We start from the raw sequence: 8,667 nt of genomic DNA, 5'->3' as shown, positions 1-8,667 counted from the left end.
GTAATATGTGAGTAACAGCCAATGCCCTCAAATTAAACCAAACTTTTATTTTGACGGGTTGCCGTGAATACCATTACATTTCTCTGTGTGTATGACATGATGATAGTTTTACTGAAATGAAACGGTCAAATGCCCATGAAGTGACTCTCAGAGCAGTTCTGGAGATGTTGTTCATCTATTTATGTCCTCATTAGTGAGACGACAGAACAGAAGTTAATATCACCGCAAGCGTCACGAGCGTTTCAGTACGAGCACTTCACAAAACCGCGCGTCTGCGCCATTCATTAACACAGAGCCACGCAGAATTCATATTTAAATGTGAATCGGAGTGGGCTTACTTGTTTGTGATATTTAAATATGAATCGTTTTGCGGCTTAATATTTACAAATACTAGTGGGAGTGGGCTTACATGTGTGTGTGTGTGCGTGTGAGCGCGAGCATCGGGCGGAACTCCGCTGTGCGTGATACAGAGAGCGCGACCATAACGTAGACTGAAATGACATGCCGTCGTGTAAATAAGATAAATAACATAAGGCTATTTAGTTTGCTTAATGAAAGAACAAGGTATAGACATGTTCTATAAGAAAGGTAACTTTAAATGACTTCTGTTGTGATCTATAGAGAAAATATAATAAAATAAAATTAACTTGACCTTCGCGGCGTTGGGGGGGGGGCGGGCCGCCCCCCTAAAAGAATGGCAGGGGAAACACTGCTGTAAGGAATTTAACTCATTAATTCTTGATTAGGGAATGAATCATTACTAATTCATTCAGGTTTTGAAAGATTCCACCTGATTAGAACTGATTTCAAATTTTAATGGTTTACACCTTATCAACAGTCGTCCAGCACGCCGTTAATGTTTATGTAAAAAGGTATAGACATTTTCTATAAGAAAGGTAACTTTAAATGACTTCTGTTGTGATCTGGCGCTATAGAGAAAATATAATAAAATAAAATTAACTTGACCTTCAAGGGGGGCGGGGGTGCCGTTGGGGGGGCGGGCCGCCCCCCTAAAAGAATGGCAGGGGAAACACTGCTGTAAGGAATTTAACTCATTAATTCTTGATTAGGGAATGAATCATTACTAATTCATTCAGGTTTTGAAAGATTCCACCTGATTAGAACTGATTTCAAATTTTAATGGTTTACACCTTATCAAAATTAACTTGACCTTCGCGGCGTTGGGGGGGGGGCGGGCCGCCCCCCTAAAAGAATGGCAGGGGAAACACTGCTGTAAGGAATTTAACTCATTAATTCTTGATTAGGGAATGAATCATTACTAATTCATTCAGGTTTTGAAAGATTCCACCTGATTAGAACTGATTTCAAATTTTAATGGTTTACACCTTATCAACAGTCGTCCAGCACGCCGTTAATGTTTATGTATCTTAACCATCTGATTATGGGTATTTTCCCTGGCCACGGGTAATACAATTATGATAATTTGTAAGCTCTTAGCGAGGTAACGTGATCTTGGCAATGTTTTGACTTTAAAACTATATGACACCAGACAATGATTCTTTATAAATGAAACACAAGTTTTGTTGGCTATTCTAGATTACATTAAAGCTAAGCTAAAACACACATACATACATACAGTTCAGAAGAAGGACATGAGTTACCGGAGTTGCATGAAGTTTTCAAAGTTCTCACTCGTCTCCACGACTGGTTTTAAATTCAACTGAGAGAATCCCAAAGCAGAGATTTTCTTATCTTTACTGCTTAACTCAATCATCAGCACCAATTTCAGCCGCTGTAAGATTTGTTTATACTTGCGTTTTGCTGAAATCTGAGAAGCGGAGTTGATTTCCTCATTGCCTGAGGGAGTCCTGGCTTTTGATTGGTTGCCAGTCGGGCGTCTGGCTGACGTGGTTTCTGGGAATTCCCTTCGGAGATTGGTTACTGCGGTGATGTCAGGATGACGTCCCTTTTGGGAGAGCCCTCGTTGGATTGGTTGGTCTCTTGATGACGGAAGAAACTCGAAGTTCGTCTAAGAGAGTCTGCTTTAGCAAGACTTTGAAGTTCGGCAGTCGTGGAGTTTCAACTGAAGTGTTTGAGTTCTGGAGTCTCGCTGTGCGATGTTACGGCATGGGAGCGCTTGTAGCGCTGACACCAAAGTGAAAGCCAGAGGTCTTGAGAGAGAGAGCGAGAAGCGAGTAAGAGCGAGCCCCTGAATCTGCGTTGCAGTGGGGTTTTTGATCCGCGGCATAGGTCGATCCCACGGGTCGATGTTCCAATCAGATAGTGGCTGTGGGGCTTAGCCACGCCCCATACTGTTCCAATTATGATAATTTGTAAGCTCTTAGCGAGGTAACGTGATCTTGGCAATGTTTTGACTTTAAAACTATATGACACCAGACAATGATTCTTTATAAATGAAACACAAGTTTTGTTGGCTATTCTAGATTACATTAAAGCTAAGCTAAAACACACATACATACATACAGTTCAGAAGAAGGACATGAGTTACCGGAGTTGCATGAAGTTTTCAAAGTTCTCACTCGTCTCCACGACTGGTTTTAAATTCAACTGAGAGAATCCCAAAGCAGAGATTTTCTTATCTTTACTGCTTAACTCAATCATCAGCACCGATTTCAGCCGCTGTAAGATTTGTTTATACTTGCGTTTTGCTGAAATCTGAGAAGCGGAGTTGATTTCCTCATTGCCTGAGGGAGTCCTGGCTTTTGATTGGTTGCCAGTCGGGCGTCTGGCTGACGTGGTTTCTGGGAATTCCCTTCGGAGATTGGTTACTGCGGTGATGTCAGGATGACGTCCCTTTTGGGAGAGCCCTCGTTGGATTGGTTGGTCTCTTGATGACGGAAGAAACTCGAAGTTCGTCTAAGAGAGTCTGCTTTAGCGAGACTTTGAAGTTCGGCAGTCGCGGAGTTTCAACTGAAGTGTTTGAGTTCTGGAGTCTCGCTGTGCGATGTTACGGCATGGGAGCGCTTGTAGCGCTGACACCAAAGTGAAAGCCAGAGGTCTTGAGAGAGAGAGCGAGAAGCGAGTAAGAGCGAGCCCCTGAATCTGCGTTGCAGTGGGTTTTTGATCCGCGGCATAGGTCGATCCCACGGGTCGCTGTTCCAATCAGATAGTGGCTGTGGGGCTTAGCCACGCCCCATACTGTTCCTTTAATCTGAGAAGCGGAGTTGATTTCCTCATTGCCTGAGGGAGTCCTGGCTTTTGATTGGTTGCCAGTCGGGCGTCTGGCTGACGTGGTTTCTGGGAATTCCCTTCGGAGATTGGTTACTGCGGTGATGTCAGGATGACGTCCCTTTTGGGAGAGCCCTCGTTGGATTGGTTGGTCTCTTGATGACGGAAGAAACTCGAAGTTCGTCTAAGAGAGTCTGCTTTAGCAAGACTTTGAAGTTCGGCAGTCGTGGAGTTTCAACTGAAGTGTTTGAGTTCTGGAGTCTCGCTGTGCGATGTTACGGCATGGGAGCGCTTGTAGCGCTGACACCAAAGTGAAAGCCAGAGGTCTTGAGAGAGAGAGCGAGAAGCGAGTAAGAGCGAGCCCCTGAATCTGCGTTGCAGTGGGTTTTTGATCCGCGGCATAGGTCGATCCCACGGGTCGATGTTCCAATCAGATAGTGGCTGTGGGGCTTAGCCACGCCCCATACTGTTCCTTTATCATGCACAAGTCACATGCTCCCATGGGGGTTCTTTCTGGAAGTTTTAAATAACTTCTGATAAAAGTATTATCACCAGAGAATGATACAGAATATACATTTTTCACTCACACCAATGTTCTGTGAATAAGACAAGCTCTCACCCGATACTAAACTTCACATCTTGCACGCATATTAAATGCTTTGTCTGCTAAAACGAGTTATAAGGCAAATATTAAAATATCATGGTTTCAATAACACATCACACATATTTAAAACATAAAACATTATTTGTGAATATAGTTGCCCCTTTTATACTTTTAAATGAGTGTCTCTTGAATTGTCTGTGTAAGTCTGCGTCTCCTCTGTTAATAGAGAAAGGAAGGGAGGGAAGCAGGTGGTCAAAAGTAGTGTCTCTTGAATTGTCTGTGTAAGTCTGCGTCTCCTCTGTTAATAGAGAAAGGAAGGGAGGGAAGCGGGTGGTCAAAAGTCATGTGGTAGTCAGTATAGATCCCGTGCTCGCATGCCTGAGGGCGTGATTAAATTACTGTCCTTTTCCTGTTTGGATATAATAGTTATATTCATTGGTGGTCACAAGACATCCCGAGGAAGCTATAAGTTGTAGTCCTCATGCAAAAGATCTCTGTGGTATCTCTTGATTAGATTAATCCAGACCTCATGATGGCTGATAGGGGCATATCACAATCCTGTGGTTTGTGGTATTAAGAAATCCCTACAAAATCGTCACAGACCCCTCACCCAATAAACTGGGTGCCAGGATGTCTGCGAACGACACCAGGCCCCTGGTCACAATGGCAACCAATGCTGATATCACTGGTTTTATGGCCCAAAGGAATGTGGGTAGAGACACAACATTTTCCATAGGAAAAACCCAATGCACCGTAAAAATGGACTCTTCTCTAATTAATTCATAGGAAAACCTTTCTTTGAATGAACACACATATCCTTCATGTCATTGTGTATGTTGTTACCGTCCTTGTATATTGTCTCTTATATTGTATACTGTTTTATGCAGGCTTATGATAGAACCACGCGTTCCTGTCATCTTACCTATATGTAATCCTACCATGTTTAGTATCTATGAATTCGTCTTCTGATAGTGTCCTGAGAATCTTTAGTAATTTCGATTCAAGTTCCATATGCAAATTACCATGCTTCCACACAAAGGGTCATAAAGCTCCCCAGTATTTCCAAACTCCCGCTTGGGATTTCAGCCTTTCTCATTGGACAAGCCCAACTTGAGAGGCGTGAATCTTCTCAGACCTTAAAGGCCCGCCTCTAGTCGGTGGTTCTGTTAGGTTCTGAGAAGATGTGAACTACAACGCTGCTAAAGACACCCTAAGTTTGTGCCAGGCCTCAGGCCTTGACTTTCCATTCACTGGGATTCTCTGACTCAAACTGGTTCTTTTTCATCAACCAACTTCAGTAAAGATCAACTTGAGCCTTCAGATTGCATCAAGCCTCTCTTTCAGGCAGACGAGACGTGCAAGTATTCAAACTTAGTCTTATTAATTGATACATTAGGTATCATTTGCACCTTTTTACAAAGGTGTGTTTGAACTAAGAATCTGATGTTTCCTTCAGGCTGTAGATCTGCTGAATATCAAATGGTATGTGCGCTTACGCATGCCGCAAAAGAGAGCTTACAATGTCTTACAAAGATACATAACAGCTACAAGTGTATGCACTACTTGCTTTATGCAAGCACTATATAGGATAAATCACTATACAGGATTTACCCTATTATACTTTATCGACACAAATTGATAGGTGAAACAACAAACAGCCACCCACAAATAGTCTAGAAACAAAGCATCAGGCTGTCTTTGAGTTCACATGAACAACGGTTAACGTAAAATTACTCGTCGTCAGGCTACAGAATACCATAATTCCTCTGTTCAATTGGGCCTAAGACATCGAGAGTCACGCAGACCTATAACAACCCAGCCACAACACATAATTGCAAATAACATGCCTTACCTTAACACAGAATCGACCACAGAGTCCAACGTTTATATTTTTTCTACGAATCTTTGAGTTAACATGTACTAAACATGAGTGGAATTTGCACCGCAGCGCCCCCACACCTTGATGCTCATGACAAGAATAGCATGTATAGTTATCTTTATTGAAGTGAATTAGGTTTAAATCACCGTCATGCATGAATGAACGATATTTTTGCAATTTTACACATAATAATCCACGATGATCACATTACGCAAAACTGAAATTGCATGTCAAAATAACACATTGCATAGTGTTGAATCGAATCAGAAACGGATTGCACTGCATCATAACAGGGTTGAATCATATTGCATCGCATCAGTAGCTGCTTCATATGTATCTTTAATGTAACGTATTGTTGGCTATGCATCTAGATGCGTATCGTATTGGCCTAAGTCGGAGAGATGCACATCCCTATGTAGAAGTATAGGAAAAAAATTTTATTGTTTAGATAAATATACAGATATGTTATTAGTGTACAGATATGTTATTAGTGTGCAGATATGTTATTTACAAGTGTGCAGTTTAATATAAATATGTCAGATAACTATGTTAGTTGTGATGGACGATGTATAATTATGAATAATTAATTGTTCAGGCTGAATATAGCCTGCTGAAAAAAAACTGTTTTTGTGCCTGGCTGTTCTGGTGGTCAGTGCTCTGTAGCGCTGACCAGAAGGCAACAGTTCGAAGAGAGAGTGGGCTGGGTGTGAGGGGTCCAAGATGATTTTTTTAGCCCTTTTCCTCACTCTGGAGATGTAAAGATCTTGGAGGCTGGGCAGAGGGGCACCGTTGTAGTCTTCTGATGTCTGATTTGGTAGCTGAACCAAACCAGACAGTTATGGATGAACACATGACAGACTCAATGATAGCAGAATAGAACTGTTTCAGCAGCTCCTGTGGCAGGTTGAATTTCCTCAGCTGGCGAAGGAACTACAACCTCTGCTGGGCCTTTTTAGCAATGGAGTCTATGTGAGTGTCCCACTTCAGGTTCTGAGAGATGGTGGTGCCCAGGAACCTGAATGACTCTACTGCAGCCACAGTGCTGTCTATGATGGTGAGTGGGGAGAGTGCAGGGGGTTTTCTCCTGAAGTCCACGATCATCTCCACAGTTTTGAGCGTGTTAAGCTCCAGGTTGTTAGGACTGCACCAGACAGCCAGCTCTTTAACCTCCTGTCTGTAAGCAGACTTGGCTCCGTCCTTGATGAGGCCGATGACTGTACTGTCATCTGCGAACTTCAGGAGCTTGACAGAGGGATCTTTAGATGTGCAGTCATTCATGTAGAGAGAGAAGAGCAGTGGGGAGAGCACACATCCCTGACTTCATGACCATATGTAGTACACCTGTCAGGGAGAATGTTAACACAGTAAATACACACGATGCGATGCTTCACTTTCACAGCTTTACTCAGAATGAAGCGCATCACGAGAACTCCCTGGGAATACACGTACGCACGCACACGCGCGTGACCAATCAGATACGCCCACTTTAAACATAATAACATTTCACTCCATAACATACTATAAATATTTCTAAGCACCTTAGTTATTTCAAAACATAACATTTGAAAGTATGTTCCAACATTTGTATAATTAATAATTATTTAAACTGAAGACCTATTACATTAACTTGTATACACTAGCATCACATGAGTTACAGTATACAGTATTTCACACATAGTAATCTCCAGCATTTTATACTGCATATGCAGGCCAGCCTATTACACATAGACGTGAGAGCGATAGGTCTGTAGTTGTTAAGTCCAGTGATTTTGGGCTTTTTGGGGACCGGAATGATGGTGGAGCATTTGAAGCAGCAGTGAACGTCACACAGTTCCAATGATCTGTTGAAGATCTGTGTGAAGATGGGGGCCAATTAGTCAGCACAGACTTTTAAAAAGGCAGTTGAAGCACCATCTGGGCCTGAAGCTTTCATAGATTTCTGCTTTCTGAAGACCCGGTTCACATCCTCTACACAGACCTTAAATGCAGGTTGAATGCTGCGGGAGGGAGGGAGGGGGGGTTGCAGGGCTGGTAGGTGAATGTGTGAAGTGCAGATCAGAGCGGATGGGGAGACAACGATGCAAGCGATCAAATAAACAAATTAAAGAAACTTAATCCGTACAAACATGTGGCCAGGTATCAACGAGCTGCCACAAGATAATGTTTCCATATATGATTTTCTTCTATTTGTAGTGTGATAGCTTACAGTTTAATGCAAATCACTGTATATAATAAATCTACAGATATCAATTATTAGGACACATCTTATTTGAGTTGTTTACCATACAGAGTTTCAGTTTAACTTTCACCTGAGTTCCGTAGTGAATGTAGACATTTTATATTATTGTATGTTTATATGATTCAACTTAAGATCGCATTGGAATGATAAACGCTTACTCTATCAACATAGTGTTAATCAAAAGCAGAGGGATTTAATGCAGACATTGATGAGGGCTATGGCATAGCCCTTATCAATGTCTGCAGGAAATACCTCTGCTTTTCAGCTTTCTAACACTGAAAAAAGCTAGTTTTTCACACCGGCCATACAAATGGCTATGGCAAATGATGTAAAGTGAGCCTTAACCACTCAAACGTGATCTTAAGTATATAAGGGAAACAGGTCAATTTAGCTCAAAGGGAATCATTTAAGATTTTATAGGGACTTTGGACAGAATCACTGTTTTACGGCTGATCACTGAGTCGGCCAGCGATTCATTGAATGAGCCGTATAACATCAATTCTGCAATGGATATTAATATCCAAAGTATAGTGAAAACACTATTTATTAGCACAGTAACAAGATCGGCAGTTTAAGACATTAACTTGTAAGCACAAAACACAAGATACTTCTCTTTTCAATATGAATAAGACTTTATTGGATAAATCTAAGACAATATAAACTAATCTAACACATAAACACACGCATTCACACATTCATACCAGTTCCAGGAAGAGAGAAAGTGAGGAAAGAATGAGTTTAAGAGAATGAAAATGTGAAATCCCAAGTTTACAGCAATATGTGCAATTGCATAGA

This window comes from Sinocyclocheilus grahami, unplaced genomic scaffold (assembly GCF_001515645.1).
Source record: "Sinocyclocheilus grahami isolate Dianchi unplaced genomic scaffold, SAMN03320097.WGS_v1.1 scaffold2399.1, whole genome shotgun sequence".
NCBI lineage: Eukaryota > Metazoa > Chordata > Actinopteri > Cypriniformes > Cyprinidae > Sinocyclocheilus > Sinocyclocheilus grahami.
The sequence above is the reverse complement of the archived record's forward strand: the minus strand, read 5'-3'. Positions refer to the sequence as shown.